Source organism: Halictus rubicundus, chromosome 2, assembly GCF_050948215.1.
Source record: "Halictus rubicundus isolate RS-2024b chromosome 2, iyHalRubi1_principal, whole genome shotgun sequence".
In the NCBI taxonomy this organism is placed as follows: domain Eukaryota; kingdom Metazoa; phylum Arthropoda; class Insecta; order Hymenoptera; family Halictidae; genus Halictus; species Halictus rubicundus.
Window position 1 is genome coordinate 26542005 of NC_135150.1, and position 25178 is coordinate 26567182.

The window sequence follows — 25178 nt, forward strand, 5'->3', positions numbered from 1 at the left end:
TATATCATTTATTGATTTCTCTCGGGGTTACAATTTTATTGACAACTCCCGCTTTCGCTCGCTCTTACCCTATCTTAACCTGAAACTTATCCTAACTTACCCTAACTTAACTATACTTATCCTAAAAACACGCCATAGAGAGAGAGAGAGAGCAATTTTTGCAATTACTATCTGTAATTAAATGCAAGAAAGTTGGAGGACTACTCAATACCATACATTCAATTTTTTTCAATTCTTATTTCATTAAATAACTTACTTTGATTTTATGGAATTTTTGAGGTTTCAATTAGACGCATTATGCTTCTTGAGAATTCATTTCAAAAGAAAGTGTTTCGCTTTATAAAAGTTTGGTGAAAGTTTCCCAATATATTTCTATTTTATTAAAAATTCTCGAGAAATATAGTCTTATTTCTCATTTCTCGGGAAATGAAAAATGTTGAGAAATCAGGAACAGTGTAGTTTAGCGTTAGGTATTCGCAGCCTCGGAGGGAATCGTGAGACCTCGTCTCTCTCGTTCGGTCCTGGGGAAATCGGGTCGAAATTACGTGCGTCCGATAGCGTGCGTTATTCCCTGCCGATAAACGGAAAGGTGGTCGCGATAAACAGCCGTGTGACGCGCGGAGAATTGAAAACGCGAGAGAGATAAACGGCGCGCGCGCGTCTCAGACTTTAGTTTACCGGCGCGTCACGTTCCATCCGCGGCAAGCTCGAAAAATCTGCGCCGCGTTATCTGCCGACAAGAAATCGTCTCTCATTATGTCCGCGGACCAAACAGCCTGGATTAACGGCCGTACCTAATCAATAGACTGCGGATCTTTCTGTAAAATACAACTTTTCTACATCGGTTGCAAGGGACAGGAGCAAAATAGAAATTTATTTCTTCTGTTAATCATCTTGGAAAGTTGGAAATAATATATGTTCTTAAATTCGGTTAATCTTCTTACTAGTTCAAACAGCACCCTCTTAATTTGATCGTAAATGCATAAAAACCGCGTTCTATTAATTAATGACAATACCGATGCACACGCTTCTGTACTTCGGGGTGCACAACGTTCGATGCAGGTGACAGTTATGAGTTATGAGTTTATGCGTTTATAACAAAAATGAGCAGGTGCCATTGTAGACAGTAAAAAGATTAGGAGAATTGAATAAAACCATCGATGCATGACGAAAGAAAGAACTGTTTACTTGGCTTTTGTTTCTCACAGTTGATGAACAACATTCTTATTTCGAATGAACATATCCAGGCTGCACGAATATCCCTATTTTCACAGCTGTATTATGCGAATAAGCGATATATTTCGTTTTGTTACTTAACAAAAAAGAATATGACGGGTTCTAACATTTTTAATTTACAATTATTAAGATCCTAAAGATACATCGATGAGGAATTATTTAACAAATTTATTTCTTTGGGTATATGTTATTCAAAAAAATTGCTAAAAATTTAGCCAGCACATTCTTGGTATTTTTATACAGTAGTCTAAAATAGTCACTTTTAGTGCTCGGTAAACCTAGTGTTAACCCTTAACGGACCAATGACGCCATATAAGCGGCATGGCACTTTTACTTACTGGATCCAACGCCGCGTATATGGCGGCAAAAATCAAATTAATTGATAAAATAAATATTTAAATTTATAATATAGACATTTTCCTTTCTATACTTGATATAAAAATGTTGTGTCCACAGTTTCTCTTCGTATGAAAAATAACTTGGACCTGGTAATGGTTAAAAGTAACTGATACACGTTGCCTTATAGAAATGACGACATTGAATTTATTTGGATTTCGTGCGGTATACTTATTTAATCATTTCCCCGCGAAAGCATCTTGATCATTTCAGTAATCGTAAAATCAAAAATCTGGAATCGGTCATTTTGACCGGCGGTGGTAGGTTTAGTGTTAAAGATTCCTTGCGGCCAGAACAGCGGATAAGTGTCACTGATTTTGCTTCTTTACGTGGACGTTCCTTTGTATTTCAGAAATTTGTACGTGCGATAAACGCATAAAGATACCTGCTCGGTCTACCGATAACCATTGGGTCGGATTGATAGTAAAATCTCCGCTAGTTCTTGTCACTCTTAGTCATGCCCGGACGGGACTATAAGAGCAAAATAAATAAAAACATTCTATGGATTCCGATTACTCGAGCCACCCGTTTAATCGGGACGTCTATTTGGGACGAGACGCTAAGAGCAGAACCTAATCGAAGAGTTTTCTTCGCCTAATTTGGACCGTCGCATAATTGGAGCAGAGGGACACTGGTACTGATGCGTCCCAGATATCCGTAATAGTTGAACTTCGACTTCGACGTCTATAATTTACTACGAAAAAAAAGAAGAAAGTTTATATATTTATCGTATACTCTCCAATGGCTGAATATCGACTAAGATAAAGTAGAGTTTTATCTTAATTTAAAGGAAGTTAACAACCAGACTGCGGATGTTTATGCAAAATAAAAATGTTCTATCTGAATCGCAACAAACTGGAGTGAAACAGAAATTTATTTTCTTTTTTAACACTAAACCTACCGAGCCTTAAAAGTAACTGATACATGTTGTCTCATAAAAATTACGAGATTGAATTTATTTGGATTTGCTCTATTAAATATATTCATTTAATCATTTCCTATGAAAGCATCTTGAGAATTTCAGTAATTGTACAATAAAAAATCTGGAACCGGTCATTTTGACCGGCCGTGGTAGGTGTAGTGTTAACATGTTTAATAGATTGGAAATAATATAACAGTATTTTTAAAATCTTCTAATGTTTTTACTGTTTTAAATTACACCTACTCATTCTTGTCATAGATGCATAAAATCCGCAGACTATTAACAACACACATGTTTTGCAGGTTTTCGAATGTATGATTTTGCAATTATTGTTCGGTTAGAACCGCGCTCGAAAGCAAGGCAAGACGTAGCCGATAGTGTTCCTGATTTCTCAACATTTTTCATTTCTCGAGAAATGAGAAATAAGACTATATTTCTCAAAAATTCTCGAGAATTTATAATAAAATATAAAAATATTGGGAAGCTTATAATATTTGGAATATCGTTAATAATATTTATCGAAAGGGCAAAAATCTTTAACTCAGTATTTATTCCTGTTCAATATGTACATAACTTTAAAAACGAGGAAAAAATAGACGCTAAATATAACCGATAAATTTACTTCCTTAAAACCAAACTTTTATAAAGTGAAACATTACGCTTTTCTTTTGAAATGACTTCTTAAGAAGTATAATGCGTCTAATGTAATCAGACAATCCACTTCTTTTTTTTTTATAACAAAATCTGTCGACATGCATTCGCAACAATTATTATAAATTTTCACACCGCAACCATGCATACGTAGGCATCGATATGCTGCCCGTAAATATGCTTATACGTACGCGATTGATTAGTAATATGCAATTTGAGTGAACTGAAAATTCATTTCCGCAAATATGTTATAAAATAAACGAGATTCATAACAATTTTCCTAGATTGAAATTTCTCGAGAAATACTGGAATTTCTCGAGAATTAATCAATTATAAAATTTCTCGAGAAATTCCCGAGAAGGGACACTAGTAGCCGAGCGAGCGAGCCGGGCAACGACTAACTAACTAGGTTTGTAATCGCGTTTGCGTCGAATCTACGGGTTCCAGCTGTTGGCGGAGTCTCCCGCGGAGTATTACAATGCGTCTGCCGGACGGTGTGTGTTAGTTAGCCTGGGTTAGTTAGTATAGTGTAGGTCTGCGCGGCGTGTCAGCGGTGGATCGGCGTTTTTACCTCGCGGCTCGCCGCGGAGGCTAAAGACCCCGGACACACCTGTGCGGACGCGAGAGAGACTTAGGCGACGAACGCGCCAGAATGCCGGATAGGAGGACGAATCTCCGGGAATACCTCGAACGTATCGAAAGTTCAAGGCAAGCGCGAGTGTCCTCGACTCGCCTCTTCTCTCTTCTCTCTCTCTCTCTCTCTCTCTCTCTCTCTCTCTCTCTCTCCCTCTCTCGTCTCGGTCGTCCCGTTCGTCGTTAGAATTAGCGATCGCCACAGTCCGGGGACTGTGGCACCACGGTTCGATCGCAAGATCTTCGAGTGGATCGAAGGGTGTCCCTGCTACCTCGGAGCCTAATCTCTCCGATTTTTCTCGGTTTTCGGGGCGCAGCTTCTCTCTCTCTCTCTCTCTCTCTCTCTCTCTCTCCCTCTCTTTCTCTTTCTCTCTCTCGTCTGTCGTCCCGTTCGTCGTTAGAATTAGCGATCGCCACAGTCCGGGGACTGTGGCACCACGGTTCGATCGCAAGATCTTCGAGTGGATCGAAGGGTGTCCCTGCTACCTCGGAGCCTAATCTCTCCGATTTTTCTCGGTTTTCGGGGCGCAGCTTCTCTCTCTCTCTCTCTCTCTCTCTCTCTCTCTCTCTCTCTCTCTCTCTCTCTCTCTCTCTCCCTCTCTTTCTCTTTCTCTCTCTCGTCTGTCGTCCCGTTCGTCGTTAGAATTAGCGATCGCCACAGTCCGGGGACTGTGGCACCACGGTTCGATCGCAAGATCTTCGAGCGGATCGAAGGGTGTCCCTGCTCCTCGGAGCCTAATCTCACCGATTTTTTTTCTCGGTTTTCGGGGCGCAAATGCTCTCTCTCTCTCTCCCTCTCTTTCTCTTTCTCTCTCTCGTCTGTCGTCCCGTTCGTCGTTAGAATTAGCGATCGCCACAGTCCGGGGACTGTGGCAGCACAGTTCGATCGCAAGATCTTCGAGCGGATCAAAGGGTGTCTCTGCTCCTGGGAGTCTAATCTCTCCGATTTTTTTTCTCGGTTTTCGGGGCGCAAATTCTCTCTCTCTCTCTCCCTCTCTTTCTCTTTCTCTCTCTCGTCTGTCGTCCCGTTCGTCGTTAGAATTAGCGATCGCCACAGTCCGGGGACTGTGGCAGCACAGTTCGATCGCAAGATCTTCGAGCGGATCAAAGGGTGTCTCTGCTCCTGGGAGTCTTATCTCTCCGATTTTTTTTCTCGGTTTTCGGGGCGCAAATGCTCTCTCTCTCTCTCCCTCTCTTTCTCTTTCTCTCTCTCTCGTCTGTCGTCCCGTTCGTCGTTAGAATTAGCGATCGCCACAGTCCGGGGACTGTGGCACCACGGTTCGATCGCAAGATCTTCGAGTGGATCGAAGGGTGTCCCTGCTCCTCGGAGCCTAATCTCTCCGATTTTTCTCGGTTTTCGGGGCGCAGCTTCTCTCTCTCTCTCTCTCTCTCTCTCTCTCTCTCTCTCTCTCTCTCTCTCTCTCTCTCTCTCTCTCTCTCTCTCTCTGTCTCTCTCTCTCGTGGGCCGAGAACGGATTTCCGGGTACGAATCGAGTCGGTGGCGCCGGGCCGCGTCTAACTTTGAGTTTCGTGTCAACAATTCCGAGCATCGGTTCCATAAATATCGTCTGTCGCATCTTTGATGTCGATAGCCGCGCGTGCAGTATTTCTCTCTCCGGAAATACTCCGATCGATACGCACCTTCCGCTCCCGAATCGAGGAAACGCTATTACCGGACCACCCTGGAATACAATTTGTTTGTTACCGTCAGGAAATAATGTATTTGTTCACCGGGTTTAATAACACGAACGAATAAACTATATAACTGTGGAGACGCCAGAAGATTTGCACTGTTCTCAGCTTATGAAAATTATCAAAGGAAATAATTTGTATTCAATTTCTTCATGTAACAATTGCGTGGACAATTTTTATTTCGCAGAAAGATCTGCAGTCTAGTCGTTGACGTTCCGAAATTATCTTCTGAATCGAGGAAATGCTATTAACCGGACCACCCTGGAATACAATTTGTTTGTTACCGTCAGGAAATAATGTATTTGTTCACCGGGTTTCACAGCACAACGAAATCGGGTTTAATAACAAGAACGATTAAACTATATAACTGTGGAGACTCCAGAAGATTTGCACTGTTCTCAACTTATGAAAATTATCAAAGGAAACAATTTTTATTCAATTTCTTCATGTAACAATTGCGTGGACAATTTTTATTTCGCAGAAAGATCTGCAGTCTAGTCGTTAACGTTCCGAAATTATCTTCTGAATCGAGGGAACGCTATTAACCGGACCACCCTGGAAAACAATTTATTTGTTACCGTTAGGAAATAATGTATTTGTTCAACGGGTTTCATAGCACAACGAAATCGGGTTTAATAACAAGAACGAATAAACTATATAACTGTAGAGACGCCAGACTCCAGACTTTGTTCTCAACTTATGGAAATTATCAAAGGAAACAATTTTTATTCAATTTCTTTATGTAACAATTGCGTAGACAATTTTTATTTCGCAGAAAGATCTGCAGTCTAGTCGTTGACGTTCCGAAATTATCTTCTGAATCGAGGGAACGCTATTACCGGACCACCCTGGAAAACAATTTACTTGTTACCGTCAGGAAATAATGTATTTGTTCAACGGGTTTCATAGCACAACAAAATTGAGTTTAATAACAAGAACGAATAAACTATATAACTGTGGAGACGCCAGACTCCAGACTTTGTTCTCAACTTATGAAAATTATCAAAGGAAACAATTTTTATTCAATTTCTGTGTATGTAACAATTGCGTGGACAATTTTTATTTCGCAGAAAGATCCGCAGTCTAGTCGTTGACGTTCCGAAATGATCTTCTGAATTCGATGAATGATTCTTTCAGGTTGTCGTGTCATAGCGAACTTCTGTCACGGCAATTGTATTTGTCTTACGTTACATCCTCGCGAGCGTTCATAATTGAGAAGTCACCGGGTTGAAAGGTTAATTGAGCGAAAATTGAAAAGTCTTGCCAGGCCTAAGCAGATTTGGCACACTCGATGCCGTTAATCCTGCGATGGTACCCCGGGGGGTTTCCCAAGACATAATTTGTGAGGTTCGCTACGCATTGAACTTCGTTTTCCTTTATTCTTTCCTTTGTTAGTACTGACGAAATGTTTAAGAAATAAATATTTAGGAAATAAAAATGTTCCTACCCGAACTGCAATTCACCGGGAAAGGAATAGTACAAAAATAATATAACAGTATTTCTGAAATACTTCTATTGTTTCTACTGCATTAACCCTTAACGCTCCGAACTTTTAATTGTGAATATACTGTAAACTCCAACTTATTCTCATCATACTTTTACTTGCAAGTTTTTAATTGTCGGATTTTAAATGCTACAATGACGTGTAAATAATAATATTAAAGTCATTCAAAACAGTCTTTATTCATCTCAGAAGTAATCTAATTTTGATTACAATATTTATATTAATCGGTCGCACATCGATGATGCCTAATAAGCACACTTGGAGCGTTAAGGGTTAAATTACACCTAGTCATCTTTCTCAAAAGTGCATAAAATCCGTTGTCTATTGATCACAGGAGGTCAGACTATTAAACTATGATTCGTGTTCTCACGTATTATTGTTCGCTTTCTAGAATTTCAAGTTAGCCAAGGAAAATATTAAAAAGTCAAAAATTAAAAATCCATCCTCGTCCCCGAGGGGTTAACATCGAGAACCGCGTGCCTCGGTATAGTTGTCGGGAAAGAGTGGGACGGTTAGGTTCAGGTTATACTAGGAAGATCAAACGCCGAGGGTGTATAAACTCTGGATACAAATTCTGCCGACAGAATTTGTTTACCCTGTTTTTCTGTCTAGCGTTTATAGACCCTCAGCGTCAGACCTGCCTAGTATAATTTCTTTTCTTTTTTGTTTAATGGGAACGCAACCACCGTGTTCAACATCGACGCGCCCAACTTCCGGTCACATATTGCACGCGTTGCCGGCACGTTTTACGTGATAATGGGACCGAGAAATCGACCTTCAGGGCCGGAGGAACGGTGACGGATCCCTGGGTGTCTAGGATCGAGGCGGATCGGTGATCGCGGCGTTGATCGTGCGCCATTAAAAGATCGTGTTAACGGTACTCGGCCGTTTCGGCGATAAACTCGAGGGGCGACGGACGAGTCCGCTTGTCGTCTCCGGGACCAACAGAAGAAGAAGAGGAAGAAGAGGATGACGAAGAAGAAGGAGAAGGAAAAGGAGATGGGTTTTTGAGGGAGAGGAAGGGTGCCACAGAGGGAGGCAAAGAGAACGGTAGACACGACCACGACGACGACGACGACTACGACGAAGAAGAAGAAGAAGAAGAAGAAGAAGAAGACGACGACGATCGCGACGACGAAGACGACTACGACGACGGGAGAGAAGAGTAGGCAGGCGAAAGAGAGCGTCGGTACGAGAGTGTCTATTTACGAGTTGTCCGGCGCCGTGATGTCCGGAGTAAAAATACATCGTAGTCCGTATGCCGTGCGCCACACAGAAACCCTCTTGTAATTCTCCAATGCTCTCGAGCTGGCTGCCTCTCTTCTGTTCGCCTGCCTACTTGCCTGCTTGCCTGCTTGCTTACTTGCTCCCCTACCTCCCCTCTTTTCCTCCTTCCTTTCTTTCCTTTCAACCCTTGCCTCCTCCCTTGCCTCCCTCCTCTCCTACTAGCCCTCTCCGACTCGACACGACTCGACTCGACTCGACTCGACTCGACACGACTTGATTCGACTCGATACGACTTGACTCGACTCGATACGACTTGACTCGACACGACTCGACTCGACTCGACTCTGACTATGTTGGAACGCGTCCAACAGCTCCCGGAGGAACCCGCGAGCGACATGTAGCTTTTGGAGCACGCCGATCCGTTTTGTATTCCACCGTGCCACCGATCACGCATCCCCGGAGGATCGATTTTTCATTTCTTTCCGGCTGGATCTTTCCGCGTGATCACCACTTTCTCTTTCTCTTTCTCTTCCTCTTGCTCTTGCTCTTGCTCTTTCTCTTCCTCTTCCTCTTCCTCTTTCTCTTTCTCTTTCTCTTTCTCTTTTTCTTTCTCTTACTCTTTCTCTTTCTCTTTCTCTTTCTCTTTCTCTTCCTCTCCGTTAACCCCTCGGACTCGAGTACACCCCCACTCGCTCCGAGGAATATTTCAAAATTGATTACAAAAGGTCAGGTTATTGCATTCGATGTGTTTTCATGCATTACCGTTCGCTTTCCAGAATCTGGAGATGCAGTGATTTCTCTATATATGTCGCGAAGGTCTCGATGATAAACGTCGCGGAATTATCCCCACTACCGCGAGGTGTACCCCGTTAGGGGCCATGAAGAGGTTTCGGACGCCGAGGAGTGTAAACATAACAAGGCTCGGGTATGTCCCCTGGACGATACATGTCGCTGGCAAGACCCGTGTTGTTGACATATATCGAGAAGCCACTGTTACCAGGAAATATATCAAAAAGTGTATATATTCGAGAGACTATTGTAACATCGGTAACATCGTATAAGTTTGACCGTATTGTAGAAGCAAACTGGCAATCTGAAGTCAATTGATTCACTCGAGCGGTGCAGCTGACTCAGCAAAGATACACAGAAGTTAATATTATCGAGAAGTCTGATTAAGAAACCGTATTAGGATCATAGATGAAAGGTAGACGCTCCGAGCACCGTGTATCGTCAAGCTTTTGTCGCGTACTATGCGTGTCAAGACTACTTTGTTCGAGTATCCTGCATTGGGGCTGTGTGTTAACTCTTCTGGGTCAAAATAATCTGATTAATCAAAACAAAACTTGGAAATTTGAGTTTATCATAGTAGACGCTGCTTTGACTCTTCTGCATCCTAAAATCCCACATCAAATTTGGTTTAAAGGACCCGATTACTGCGGGCATACCAATTACTGTGCGTATATTAATTATACTTCCTTTTAAAGCCTGGTGAATATTAAAAAAGAGATATTAAATTTTTTCATTAAAATTAGTCAATATAGATGTTATATATCTCTTTTTCAATATTCATTACGCTTTAAAAATACAGTCCTTGACGATATTAAGTGGACACTTAAAAATCGCATAAATTTTTTTAAATTGGTCGAAATGACTTGAATTTTTTTTTAGATGTTAGACCGTCTACTTTGCTAGACAATGAGTAAACAAACATGTCTTTAGATTGCAAATTGGAATGATCAAAAATTGAAAAAATTATGATTTTTCAACTTTTTCAACAATCTAAAGAAATGTTTGTTTACTCATTGCCTAGCAAAAGTAGTCGGTCTAACATCTAAAAAAAAATGCAAGTAATTTGGACCAATTTTAAAAAAGTTACGCAACTTCTAAGAGTGTCCACTTAATATCGTCCCCGGCTGTAAGTGTAATTAATATAGGCACAGTAATTGGTATCCTTAATGGGGTCCCTTACCCTATTCGACTATACCACGGTAAAAATGAATCTCGGCAGGTGATAAAGAAATGAATGAGAAATTTTTATTCGATACCATTACCTTGCAATTGAAAAGTTCTTTTCTCCCATTAATCATCAATAATCCATGGTCTTAAATTCTCATAACCTTCATACCATTTTTAATTGTACCATTCGTTTCATAGAAGCATACAATCAGAACATTGATTTTCCAATTCATTATTTTGCACAGTTACGAATTTTCAATAGCCGGCGTTACACCTCGCACAACTTTCATTCGCAATTCAACGTAGTAATGTAGTATTAATGTATTGTAGTAATAGCGTAGTAATGTAGTAGTAATGTATTGGGTTGTTCGGAAAGTAATTTCGTTTTTTTTTAACAAAAATGAAAGGCGATTTTCTTACAGCGTATAAATATTTTATTTAATTATATATTCTCCATTTTGGTGCAATACCAAAGTACCCAATTAATGCGTAAAGTGATGCGTAAAGTTCTTATTTCGCATAAAGATCCGCAGTCTGACACAGTGCTCCGCAACGGCTGTGCCGCGATTTTCTCGAGAGTAATTATATTTTATTGTGTTCTTAATCGAATAAAAACATACACGTATTATTGTAATTCATGTATCCGCAAGCTTTTACTTGTTGTGGGCTGCCGTGGAAGATAAAAGGTTGCGGAGCACTGGGCCAATGTGTGCCAGTGTTCCTGATTTCTCAACATTTTTCATTTCTCGAGAAATGAGAAATAAGACTATATTTCTCGAAAATTCTCGAGAATTTTTAATAAAATAAACAAATATTCGGAAACTTTTACCAAACTTTTATAAAGCGAAACATTACGCTTTTCTTTTGAAATGACTTCTTAAGAAGCATAATGCGACTAATGTAGAATCAGACAATCTACTTCTTTTTTCAAAAATTTGGAATTCCTTCGTTAGAGTCCGGAATTTATTTTCTTCTGCCGCTAAACTCTCGACACTAAATTCTCGAAGGCTATCTGCAATTTCTAATTCTAACTGTTTTTCCAGTGATAGTTCCTCGTTCTGAGAATCTGAAAGTTTTTCACTATTTTCATAAGAATCATTGTTATATTTTCCAAAAAGTCTGCTTAGAATTTGTTTCGCCATTTTATACATATCCGCCTTGGACGTTAAATCAAAAAATGTATCTTCTGAATCTTTTTGCAGAGATTCTGGATTGTGCAGATATTTCATAAGGGATACAACAATCTTGTCTCTTCTTTTAGATATTTCTTCTTTAACACTAGGTTCACGGAGCACTAAAAATGACTATTTTACATTACTTTACAAAAATAACATGATTGTATCTATTAAAATTTGAGGCCATCTTTTTAATAATATATATCCAAAGAAATCAATTTGTTCAATAATTCCTCACGGATGCATCTTTACAATCTCAATATTCGTAAATTAAAAATATTAGAATCCGTCATTTTGACGGGTCCCGTAAATCTAGTGTTAATAACAACAAGAAACTCATTACTCAATTCAGTGTTCAGTTTTTCTAAAGTTCTAAATAAGAATTTAAGAGAATTCAAGAATTTATGTTATAAAATAAATGAGATTCATAAGACTTTTCCTAGATTTCAATTTCTCGAGGAATACTGGAATTTCTGGAGAAATAATCAATTATAAAATTTCTCGAGAAATTCTCGAGAAGGAAGACTAGTGCAGAGGCAGAAGCACCGAACGCGCAAGAAGCATGATTTCCTGGCGGAAACCGACGCCTCGTGTGCCGGCTCGCGTCCTTGCCACGGAAATACTAAAGAGAGACTCGATATCGAGAGGCAGTGGTCGGATCTCGTCTGCCGCGACTGGAAAAGCTGTTCTCCTCGAGGCGAACGCTCGATATCGGCCAGGTTTTCTATTCGGATAAACAAGCGCGCTTGCCTGTCCAGGCCTTCGAGCCGCGCCGTCCGCGTCCACGCGCCGGATCGAGAAACATTTATTTATAATTGCTAGACTAAGGATCCTTGTGCACTCGTGCCACGTGCGAGCGCACCGAACGCGAAACAACAGATGCTTCTCGGCCAAGATCTATAGCCGCTTTGTTTTTGTCCTCGCTCGCCGAATGTCCGCCGTCGGTCGAACCACTTCTGCTTTCGTTCCCGATCTATCCCGTGGTTCTACACCATCCGACGCAACTATATTTATATGCCGCGACCAACGCTTCACTGGAAACCTGCTAATTGATTTTGGAAAGCAACCCTCCGAATTTTCTTTTCATTGATAATTCCCGAAGGAGCGATTACCTCGGCCGATTTGTTCGTTCCACACTGAAATTACTATTGCCACACCATCCGACGCAACTATATTTATATGCCGGGACCAACGCTTCACTGGAAACCTGCTAATTGATTTTGGAAAGCAACCCTCCGAATTTTCTTTTCATTGATAATTCCCGAAGGAGCGATTACCTCGGCCGATTTGTTCGTTCCACACTGAAATTACTATTGCCACACCATCCGACGCAACTATATTTATATGCCGGGACCAACGCTTCACTGGAAACCTGCTAATTGATTTTGGAAAGCAACCCTCCGAATTTTCTTTTCATTGATAATTCCCGAAGGAGCGATTACCTCGGCCGATTTGTTCGTTCGACACTGAAATTACTATTGCGACACCATCCGACGCAACTATATTTATATGCCGCGACCAACGCTTCACTGGAAAGCTACTAATTAACTTTAGAAAGCAACCCTCCGAATTTTCTTTTCATTCATAATTCCCGAAGGAGCGATTACCTCGGCCGATTTGTTCGTTCGACACTGAAATTACTATTGCCACACCATCCGACGCAACTATATTTATATGCCGCGACCAACGCTTCACTGGAAACCTGCTAATTGATTTTGGAAAGCAACCCTCCGAATTTTCTTTTCATTGATAATTCCCGAAGGAGCGATTACCTCGGCCGATTTGTTCGTTCGACACTGAAATTACTATTGCCACACCATCGGACGCAACTATATTTATATGCCGCGACCAACGCTTCACTGGAAACCTACTAATTGATTTTGGAAAGCAACCCTTCGAATTTTCTTTTCATTCATAATTCCCGAAGGAGCGATTACCTCGGCCGATTTGTTCGTTCGACACTGAAATTGCTATTGCTGTTGCGAGATTTACTGAAATCAATTCTTGGATGCAAATTCTGTACCTAACTCATTGTCCTACAATATGGAGTTCGATCAGAATTGATTAACTATGTATCTTGTTCATTTTTGTTTATCCGGGGGCAAATTCTAAACAGTTCGATAACCTAATTGACTTTAGAAAGCAAGCCTCCGAATTTTCTTTTCATTAATAATTCCCGATAGAAGCGATTACCTCGGGCGAATTGTTGGTTCGACACTGAAATTGCTATTGCTGTTGCGAGGTTTATCAATTCTTACCTGGCAATTCTGTGCCTAACTCATTGTCCTATAATATGGAGTTCGAGCCGAATCGATTAAATATGTGTCTCGTTCATTTTTGTTCATCCGGGGGCAAATTCTAAACAGTTCGATAACCTAATTGACTTTAGAAAGCATTTCTGTTCGTCCGAGAGCAAATTGCTATTGCTGTTGCGAGATTTACTGAAATCAATTCTTACCTGGCAATTCTGTACCTAACTCATTGTCCTATAATACGGAGTTGGAGCCAAATCAATTAAATATGTATCTCGTTCACACATTTCTGTTCGTTCGAGAGCAAATTCTAAACAGTTCGATAACCTAATTGACTTTAGAAAGCAAGCCTCCGAATTTTATTTTCATTAATAATTCCCGATAGTAGCGATTCCTCGGGCGACTTGTTGGTTCGACACTGGAATTGCTATTGCTGTTGCGAGGTTTACTGAAATCAATTCTTACCTTGCAATTCTGTGCCTAACTCATTGTCCTATAATACGGAGTTGGAGCCAAATCAATTAAATATGTATCTCGTTCATTTCTGTTCGTCCGAGAGCAAATTCTAAACAGTTCGAAAACCTAATTGACTTTAGAAAGCAAGCCTCCGAATTTTCTTTTCATTAATAATTCCCGATAATAGCGATTCCTCGGGCGACTTGTTGGTTCGACACTGAAATTGCTATTGCTGTTCCGAGGTTTACTGAAATCAATTCTTTCCTTGCAATTCTGTGCCTAACTCATTGTCCTATAATACGGAGTTGGAGCCAAATCAATTAAATATGTATCTCGTTCACATTTCTGTTCGTCCGAGTGCAAATTCGAAACAGTTCGAAAACCTAATTGACTTTAGAAAGCAAGCCTCCGAATTTTCTTTTCATTAATAATTCCCGATAGTAGCGATTCCTCGGGCGATTTGTTGGTTCGACACTGAAATTGCTATTGCTGTTCCGAGGTTTACTGAAATCAATTCTTACCTGGCAATTCTGTACCTAACTCATTGTCCTCTAATACGTAGTTCAAACCGAATCGATTAAATATGTATTTTACTCATTCCTGTTCATGCGAGGGCAAATTCTAAACAGTTCGAAACCCTTTCCTCTCAGGTTTGAACCTTACACATACCTCTTCAGCAGGGGTAGCTACATGGAGAAACGGAGGGACCAGTATTTGCCCTATTCGTTCACCCCCAAAAATTCCGAAAAAAATCTGAAATATTCCAGACATCGAGCCACGTATCAGGGAATTTTCTCCGATTTTTCAGTTCAGGGAATCGAAACGATCGTTTTCGGTTGAAATCAACTTTCACTTGCTGACCGGGCCCTTCGCCCGCGACATTGTCGAAGATGTGAACGCAATTCTCTGCAAGACAGAAATGATTGCGAAGAAGCTCCGGAGAGGTCTTTCTATCAGTCGGCGGCTAATCTCTCGCGAGCGAAAGATCGTCGGCGTTCTGGACCGGTCGCGGATCACGGGAAACCGCAGGCTTAGCCGGCTCGATCGGATCTACGCGGATCGGCTAATGCTCTTAATGGCAGAAACTGCGTCAAACGTTCTCTCCCCCGGCGTTTGGATATTATTAAACCGCGTTAAGAAGATTCGCGCGCAGGGTATACCGGGAAGGAACGGCACACCGGCCGGGCCGACCATTTAGAGAACTTGTTTGCGTCCTCGCCTCGATGACTTAAGCGAAACGCATTAAGTCATCCGGGATGGGATACGAGAATGAGAACGAGAACACACGGGGAGCCGGCCGACGGATTTTGCCAGAATACGTAACGCCTCGCGGAACCTCCGAGAAACCGTTCCTTCCGACGAACGTAACAGGATGGTCGTCTTCGTCGTCGTCTTCGTCGGCGTCTTCGTCGTCGTCGTCGTCGTCGTCGTCGTCGTTGACGTCGTTTGGTTCCCTCTTCGTTTTCGCAACGGTATCGTCGACTGAACGTGGTCGTCGTCGTGCTCGCAATCAGAAATATCCTTGTCCACCGGCCGGGGAGTTTCAAGTTAATTAACCCTTTGAGATGGACGAAATAATGGAAACACACCTCTTGGAAGCCGGGGCCGTTGCGCTTAGAAGATTAGTGGCCGTGGAATTGTACGTTAACCCTCTGCGTCACGATTCATCTTACGGTTACGGTGATTAGGACGCTTTGTCGTTCGTAATTTCCTAGAAGAAAGGACAATTTATTTATTTACCTTGGACCTCTGTGTGTTCTTTAATGGCCCAGCATCGACGATAGACAAGCGGCAGTTTTATTTCGGTTTAGTGGAAGTTAATAGCACGCGTGGCTGGCGGATTAGTGATGAAAATCTTCGCCATAAGTCTCTGAGTCTGTCCCATGATTTAATTGTGCACCCTGATGATCAGCTGGGAAGCTATTTTTCCATGACAGTGTGGGTGCCTCAACTCTTGGACGACGAACCTTTGTGGAATTAGTTTTTTCAAAGATATCTCTGAATCAATTCTTTTCTTATTGTACAGTTGTAATCTCCGATAAGAGGTCTGCACAGTCTGTATTACATACATGATATTACAATAATAACCTTGTACTAATGTGAAGGTAACGTAATAGATACATATCAGTCGCTCACTCTGAATCAGTTCTTGTAACACGTTGAACTGTTAATCGGTTAATTTCGTCGCCGGAAATTGAGTAATCAAGTGACGATTTCTTGCGATCTTTTTTGAAAAACTTTTATACGATCTCGTACCGTTTCTCCGGTGAATAGGGCTCTGCGAAATTTCGTCACACGTCAAAGATCTGATCGAATGAAGGGTGTGGGAGGAGAGTGTACTTTACCCAGTATGTTAACGATCTTTATTGAACGCTATTTGGGACTCGAACGATTCTATGTGGAGGAGATTCTCGAGCTGTATCTAATATCAAAGGTGTCCGAGATTAATTCTACAACGCGGTCACATTGTTCGGCCTTATCTGGACACAGATAAAATCTAGACATTTTAGTTTGTTAGGCGAGTTCTGCTTTGCGCGACCATTCGACATGAAACAATGTCCGCGTGACGCAGCTCGCGATATTTACTTTACGATTTCGAACAGTGTGCGAAAAGGGTTGAAAAGTTCGAAGCAGCCACCCTTATATCGGCATCTTATGTTTGAGAAAAGCTTGTCGCATGCTCATCGTGCTCTGCTTTCTCTCTGTTAGGCGAATCGAGAAGGTCCCGACACAAAGGAAGCTGTCTCCCGCGAACGACGGTGGTTTTCACTCCAGGAGAGAGATCGGGTAAGGGACCCAATTACCGTGGGGGTACCGATTAATTTAAAGCATAAAGAAAATTAAAAAAGGGATGTATAACTGACATATACATTTGCTGATTTTAATGAAAAGAAATTTAACACTAGAACTACCGAGCCCTGAACGTGACTCAGACTTATCCCTTTATGATAACAGCAAGATTGAATTTGCTCAGGTTTCAAAACGTTTTGATAGTTCCAGTAATCGTGAAGGAAGGAATCATCCACCAGTCATTTCGACTGATTCGGTAGTCCTAGTGTTAACCCTTTGCACTCGGCGCTATTTTCGATCTAAAACTAAATTTTTCTTACGTCTTGCAATATTTCCATTTTATTCATACGAGACTGATCCGATTTCTACATATAATATTTAAATGTTTAGTGATCTATTAATTACAAATTTCGTAATGTAACAAATATTTTGTAATATTTTTTCTTTGAAATAATGCCACAACGATTTCTAGTGGTGCTTCAGAGTCATCGCTCGAGTGCAATGGGCTAATATCTCTTTTTAAATATGCACTTTAGAAATAAGTATACTTGATACGGGCACAGTAATTGGTACCCCCAGGGTAATCGGGTCCCTCGCCCTAGATAGACAATTTAGAGCAAGGAGCTTAGAAGCGAGACCTATTTAGCGCTGATTAGTCCTCCTTTTGTCTTCGTCGACTTCTGCTCGGAAATTGTAGCATCGATGTCCTTCGTTGCGAAAGTTGACTCCAATATTTTCGGGTTTCCACGTGTTTCGTGGATCCCGAGGGATCTTCTTTCCCGTCGATGATCGAGCCTCGAAGAGAGAGAGAGAGGCCGGAAGGTTTCGGAGTAGAAAAAAAAAAGAGTATCGGTGGTCGGTGCAGCGGGCTGCAATCTGTTCTCGTCCGATCGGAAAATGATCGAGGGTGGCGTTAGGTGCAGCGAAGCGCATGTTCTGTCTAAAATTTCCGTGGAGCCGAGTGCAAGGTGGCCGGTCCGCTCGGTGTTCGTTTCACGAAGATGTACAAAAAGTTGCGGGAGAAAAGTCAGTTAGAAATTTCATTTGTCATAGAATCATTAATAGAATCGAATACACCCGCTACTCTTCGTGATCTTCGTTTTTATTCTTGTCAAGCGATGACAGCAACATCGCCATCGATCATGACGGGTTTTTCCAATGAGAATTCCACGGCAGGCCTGTTATAACGGGATCCGATGTAATGCAAAGCATGCGAGACCGATCTTCCGTGTTCACGCTCGTTCAAAATTGAATTTGACCGTCTCGAAATGTGCCTTTCAAATTCTGCAAACGAACACAGAATTAACGAGAATTATATGGAACAGGGAAGAATTCATTCTAACTGCGAGGGGCCACTAAAAATTGCTGTATCATTATTCAAAATATTTTTTACATTATTCTATCTATTTCTATTCAATAAATTACTAAACACTTCGGTATTGTGCGAGTAAATTTCACCATTTTCGAGCCCAATTTTATAACGAATCTGGTCGTTAAGTTTGAAAGCTTAACTCCATTTTTGGTAAGAAAACACGTATTATTCACTTAATAATTGCTACTATTTTAATAGGAACTGTACATTTAACCCTTAGCACTCGAATGGCGACTGTAAGGCGCCACTAAAAATTGCTGCATCATTATCCAAAATATTTTTTACATTATTAAATTCGTTTGTATTTAAACATTTCAGTGCTCTACAAGTAAATTGCACCATTTTCGTACGTATAACATGACAAAAAAAAATATATAAAAATATTCTAGGTCGGAAGAAATGTTTCGTTTCGGGGTTAAAATAGCGTCGAGTGCAAAGGGTTAAACAATAAAAACAGTTCGGTAGAGAAGAAGCATGATTACTGAAATTTTCATTATTTTCGATGATCGAGTATACTTGTAAGTGAGATTAAATTGAGACAAAAACGTGTCAGTCGTATAGATTCGTTTGAAACAACTTCTTTTTGTTATTTCTGTCCCATTTTTCATACTGATCGACCACCGTGCGTCGGTGCGGTGTCGGCGTCGAAGGCCTCGGTGCACGGTGTAGTGTTTTCTACTTCCTCCCGGCTGAAAAATGACACGCGAGTAAGGTAAATACGCTGGTGAGGCTGGTGGGAAGACGACGCCGACGCCGACGCCGACGCCGACGTCGACGCCGACGCCGACGGATACGCGCGCGACGACGGCCACGAGCACGAGGACGAAGACGGGGATCGGCAATCACAGCCATTAGCCGCTATTTTTGTCGGAGGACCGAGAAACGCAGTGTTTTCGTGCGGCTAAAGCCGTTTCGACACTCGGAACGACTTCATCGCCGACTCCCGCCACGGAAAGCGAAATTTCGAGTTCGCTTGTCACCTACTCCTTTCGGCTGCACACGCAGAACCCATAGAAAAAAAAGGGTGAATTTATCAATCCCAGACTGCGGATCTTTACGCGAAATAAACGTTTTGCACATCAATTTTCGAGAAAAAAGGGGGGGCCAGAGAAAAGTTCTTTTCCCCCATTAGTCATCAATAATCCATGTTCTTAAATTCTCTTAACCTTCACACCATTTTCAATTGTACCATTCGTGTCATAGAAGCATAAAATCAGGACATTGATTTTCCAATTCATTATTTTGCACAGTTACGAATTTTAAAAAAATGGGGCCCAGTGAAAAGTTCTTTTCTCCCATTTGACATCAATAATCCATGTTCTTAAATTCTCTTAACCTTCATACCATTTTCAATTGTACCATTCGTCTCATAGAAGCATAAAATCGGAACATTGATTCTCCAATTCATTATTTTGCACAGTTACGAATTTTCAGAAAAGGGGGCCCAGTGAAAAGTTCTTTTCCCCCATTAATTATCAATAATCCATGTTCTTAAATTCTCTTAACCTTCACACCATTTTCAATTGTACCATTCGTGTCATAGAAGCATAAAATCAGGACATTGATTTTCCAATTCATTATTTTGCACAGTTACGAATTTTAAAAAAATGGGGCCCAGTGAAAAGTTCTTTTCTCCCATTTGACATCAATAATCCATGTTCTTAAATTCTCTTAACCTTCATACCATTTTCAATTGTACCATTCGTGTCATAGAAGCATAAAATCAGGACATTGATTTTCCAATTCATTATTTTGCACAGTTACGAATTTTAAAAAAATGGGGCCCAGTGAAAAGTTCTTTTCTCCCATTTGACATCAATAATCCATGTTCTTAAATTCTCTTAACCTTCATACCATTTTCAATTGTACCATTCGTCTCATAGAAGCATAAAATCAGGATATTGATTCTCCAATTCATTATTTTGCACAGTTACGAATTTTAAAAAAATGGGGCCCAGTGAAAAGTTCTTTTCTCCCATTTGACATCAATAATCCATGTGCTTAAATTCTCTTAACCTTCATACCATTTTCAATTGTACCATTCGTGTCATAGAAGCATAAAATCGGAACATTGATTCTCCAATTCATTATTTTGCACAGTTACGAATTTTCAGAAAACGGGGCCCGGTGAAAAGTTCTTTTCCCCCATTAATTATCAATAATCCATGTTCTTAAATTCTCTTAACCTTCACACCATTTTCAATTGTACCATTCGTGTCATAGAAGCATAAAATCAGGACATTGATTTTCCAATTCATTATTTTGCACAGTTACGAATTTTAAAAAAATGGGGCCCAGTGAAAAGTTCTTTTCTCCCATTTGACATCAATAATCCATGTTCTTAAATTCTCTTAACCTTCATACCATTTTCAATTGTACCATTCGTGTCATAGAAGCATAAAATCAGAACATTGATTTTCCAATTCATTATTTTGCACAGTTACGAATTTTCAGAAAACGGGGCCCGGTGAAAAGTTCTTTTCTCCCATTAATTATCAATAATCCATGTTCTTAAATTCTCTTAACCTTCACACCATTTTCAATTGTACCATTCGTGTCATAGAAGCATAAAATCAGGACATTGATTTTCCAATTCATTATTTTGCACAGTTACGAATTTTAAAAAAATGGGGCCCAGTGAAAAGTTCTTTTCTCCCATTTGACATCAATAATCCATGTTCTTAAATTCTCTTAACCTTCATACCATTTTCAATTGTACCCTTCGTGTCATAGAAGCATAAAATCAGAACATTGATTCTCCAATTCATTATTTTGCACAGTTACGAATTTTCAAAAAACGGGGCCCGGTGAAAAGTTCTTTTCTCCCATTAATCATCAATAATCCATGTTCTTAAATTCTCTTAAGCTTCATACCATTTTCAATTTTGTTTACTCATTGCCTAGCAAAAGTAGTCGGTCTAACATCTAAAAAAAAAAAAAATGCAAGTAATTTGGATCAATTTTAAAAAAGTTATGCGATTTTTAAGAGTGTCCACTTAATACCGTCCGCGACTGTAAGTGTAATTAATATAGGCACAGTAATTGGTATCCTTAATGGGTTCCTTACACTATTCCACTATACCACGGTAAAAATGAATCTCGGCAGGTGATAAAGAAATGAATGAGAAATTTTTATTCGATACCATTACCTTGCAATTGAAAAGTTCTTTTCTCCCATTAATCATCAATAATCCATGGTCTTAAATTCTCATAACCTTCATACCATTTTTAATTGTACCATTCGTTTCATAGAAGCATACAATCAGAACATTGATTTTCCAATTCATTATTTTGCACAGTTACGAATTTTCAATAGCCGGCGTTACACCTCGCACAACTTTCATTCGCAATTCAACGTAGTAATGTAGTATTAATGTATTGTAGTAATAGCGTAGTAATGTAGTAGTAATGTATTGGGTTGTTCGGAAAGTAATTTCGTTTTTTTCTAACAAAAATGAAAGGCGATTTTCTTACAGCGTATAAATATTTTATTTAATTATATATTCTCCATTTTGGTGCAATACCAAAGTACCCAATTACCCAATTTTGTCTTTATCAGCTCGAACTAGCCGTCCAGAACGTGTTGCATCTTCAACATCAAAATTGCCGGAACGAAATTTTGCAAATCAGTTTTGACACTGGCGTTCTATCAGTACATCTTCTCCGTGCACATCGAATAATTTTTTTCTTGCTTGCAAAACATTTTTAACTTTCCGATAGTAAAAAAGTAAAATACGCCGAAAATGCTGTTTTCGACTTTCCATATTTGATAGGGCACCGAACAAAAACCATTGCGCAGAATCAAACATACTTTTTCAAAAACAAGTCTTGCTGTATCAGCTGTCAAAATATATAACGACAATGCGGCTTAAATGTGAAGTTGGCTGCGGAAAAGTACAATTACGGGAAAAAACGAAATTACTTTCCGAACAACCCAATAATAATTAAAATCGTCTGAGAATTTTTCTATTAGGTTAAAGTTGCCATGATGCTAGTGCCAGCCTTAACTAGGCGAGGAGTTCCGAAATGTACTATCGGAATTGTCGTGTGTCCAAAAGAATTTTTAGTGTCACGCACTATATGGCACGAGCGACAAAAATGGAGGTCCTACTGTTCATGCGTTATCGCATAACCAATAATCTCGACTAATACTTCAATTTTTTAACTATAAAATCAATGATCAATAACCAGAAGAAACCTCATCGCAGCTCGATGCATTCGTTCCTGCAAGATTCGTTGCGAACGCGTATACTAAGTTGCATAAAAAGGGATTTTAATGGCGAGAGAAATTGCATTCGATGTTCACCCCTTACACAAAGATACAAAAAATTGTCCCTATCAATTGCGAGAGACATCATTCTAATGGTATTGATCTTATCAAATTAATCTTTCATCCGTGTTAAGTCACACCTGCTAATTTTCGTCGTGAATGCATAAAATCATAGAATAAAAAAATATTCGCAAAGCGCGGCCGACGTATCGGCCGAACGGTGAGGAATAATGAATATTTCCGGAGGCGCGTCGTTTCACGCAGAAATTTCATTCGTTCGAGCCCGGTTCGCGTACGGTTTTTCTTAATGGTGGACGGTATTTGCTCGTGCTCGCAGAAATGTGATATTAACGTGTCCCGTGGTTTCTTTCCTCGAACGGCTTTAAAATACAAGACGACGTCCTCGAGTGCGCGCCGGTATCCCGTCGCTCTTTATTTCTCGAGACGTTTCGAAACAAATCCTACGAACAAATAAATAAGACCAAGAGATATATCGTTTCCCCGAAGGAACGAGTAGGCGGCGTCCGAATTATTCGCCAGATATTTTCCCGTCGGTCGTGTCCCGATAACGCGAAAACGCTTCCGCGATTTGGGCCTTCTTTCCACTGGCCCGGACACCTGTTGCCCACCTCGCAAGTTATCAATAACCGTGAAATTAATCACAAAGAGTTGCACGATATCGCAGGGAGATCTTCCGAAAAATTCTGTACTCCACAATTCTTCTAGGAACGTAGCTTCATACGATATCCGATTGCTTCAAAAATGACCCGCTTGCGATTTTACTGTCGTTGAAATCAAGGTAGAATATTTATGTTTCGCATAGAGAGATCCGCAGTCCAATTATCAACGCGAATGTTTGATCTTCGCACTTCAAATGTGCATAGCTAATAAATAGACTGCGGACTTTATGCATTTATAATAAAAACGGGCAGGCCTAATTTAAGACAGTAAAAGCATTTGAAGAATTTAAATGTACTATTATTTTCGACCTATTACACATATTAACACACTGATCGCCGAACTAGAAACCCCAAAAATTCCATAAAATCAAATCAAGTTATTCAACCCCTTAACGTACAGTTTAAAAAACAAACCGGCCAAAAAAATGAATTTTTGATATACTGCGCTTTTGTTCCATGGAAAAAGGCCATATTTCATTCTTGAATAAATAAGTGTTATAGCTTACAATCCCATGTAAATGATAAATATCAATAAAACGATGTTTTTATTCTTCGCTTTCACATTGTTATTTTCAATTCTCGATTATACTCGAGTGTGCAAAATTATAGCAGCATAAAATACAACGCCGCTCGAATTAACTCGAGCGTACAAGTTAAGGGGTTAATGAAATAAAAATTGAAAAAAATTAAATGTATGATACCGAGTAGTCCTCCAACTTTCTCGCATATTACAATGAACACATCAACGTAAAAATTCATTTGAAAACCTGCACAAATAATTCCGTCACCCACATACGGGTGACGTGGCATTCGACGTGTTAAGCAGGAAATTAAATGTTTAGTTGAACCCAGATTGTTGCAATTCAGGCAGAAAGTTTTTATTTTGCGTAAAGATGCGCAGTCTATCAATAAATAATTCTGACTCGTCCACGAGAGGATCGACAACACGAGTTCGATGGGAGTATCGATCGATTCTGCACCGGAGTAAATTCGAAATCGCGGAAAAGAGATGTAAATAGTGTTTGTTTGAACGCGTCACGCGCATCCTTTTGTCCAAGAGTGAAAGGAAAAGTTCTCTGGAAGAGTGGGTCGTGGGTCGAAGCCTCTGGAACGGGTCGATTGATAAAATATAATAATAAGATTGCTAGAACGAACAGGTAGAATGTTACGGTGGTAAAAATGGGTTTAATAGGAGCGTCGCACAGTGGGGTATTTGGCCCGAAGAACCGGAAAAAATTATTTAAGCGTTATATATAGGCTGAATGCCACAATGTAGTTGGTCGTTGAATTCGTCTTAACATCAGCTATAACATTACGAAATCGAAAATATATCTTAACAGTTAAACAATTAAATTGATCCTCACTTTTTAGAAAAAAAAAAAATTTTTCCCCGAAATTTTATGTATTGAAATTTGTAGACATCCGAACACTGTTAATCTTTTGTCCGAACCTTTTTTTCCTCAGATTATCGGAAACCCTTGAAAAATCGTGGCGATTGTGGAGTACGTGCACCGAAAAGCTGGAAAAAGTATTTTTACACGTAAATTATGATGTAAATTATTATTTTAATACAAAATATGTAGATCATGAAATGTTTTAATAAGTGGATATGTATTTTAAGAATATTGTTAAATTATTACCATTAATTTGCGTACGTAAAACACTTCTGCACGCTGATACTAAATCAGCTATAAAACGTCAATCTGGACAAATCTGGAACCAAACTTTATCAGCTTGGAATCACAAATCTCTACCGAATATAATGAGACCAAAAAGACCATCGAGACTCACTCAGAACCATAATAAAATCCTGAATGAAGTCTTACAATTTGTAAAAATAATTTCTGAATTATTGATCATATACAAATATTAATAACTTCATAAATAAGTATAATAAAAACAATTAAAACAGTCTGAAAGTGTAGTCCATACTTACCTAGAAGATATCCATAATGCAAAAAATTTA

At 40.0% G+C, this 25178-nt stretch overlaps 1 protein-coding gene and 1 long non-coding RNA gene across 3 annotated transcripts in view; both read left to right on the plus strand.

The window, feature by feature from the left end:
* Positions 1-25178, plus strand: part of LOC143365878 (uncharacterized) — a 66186-nt gene that overhangs the window by 28534 nt on the left and 12474 nt on the right. The gene's annotated exons all lie outside the window — the stretch shown is intronic.
* The window catches only part of Yki (Transcriptional coactivator yki), a 59304-nt gene that overhangs the window by 27458 nt on the left and 6668 nt on the right, over positions 1-25178 (plus strand). The window lies entirely within an intron of this gene.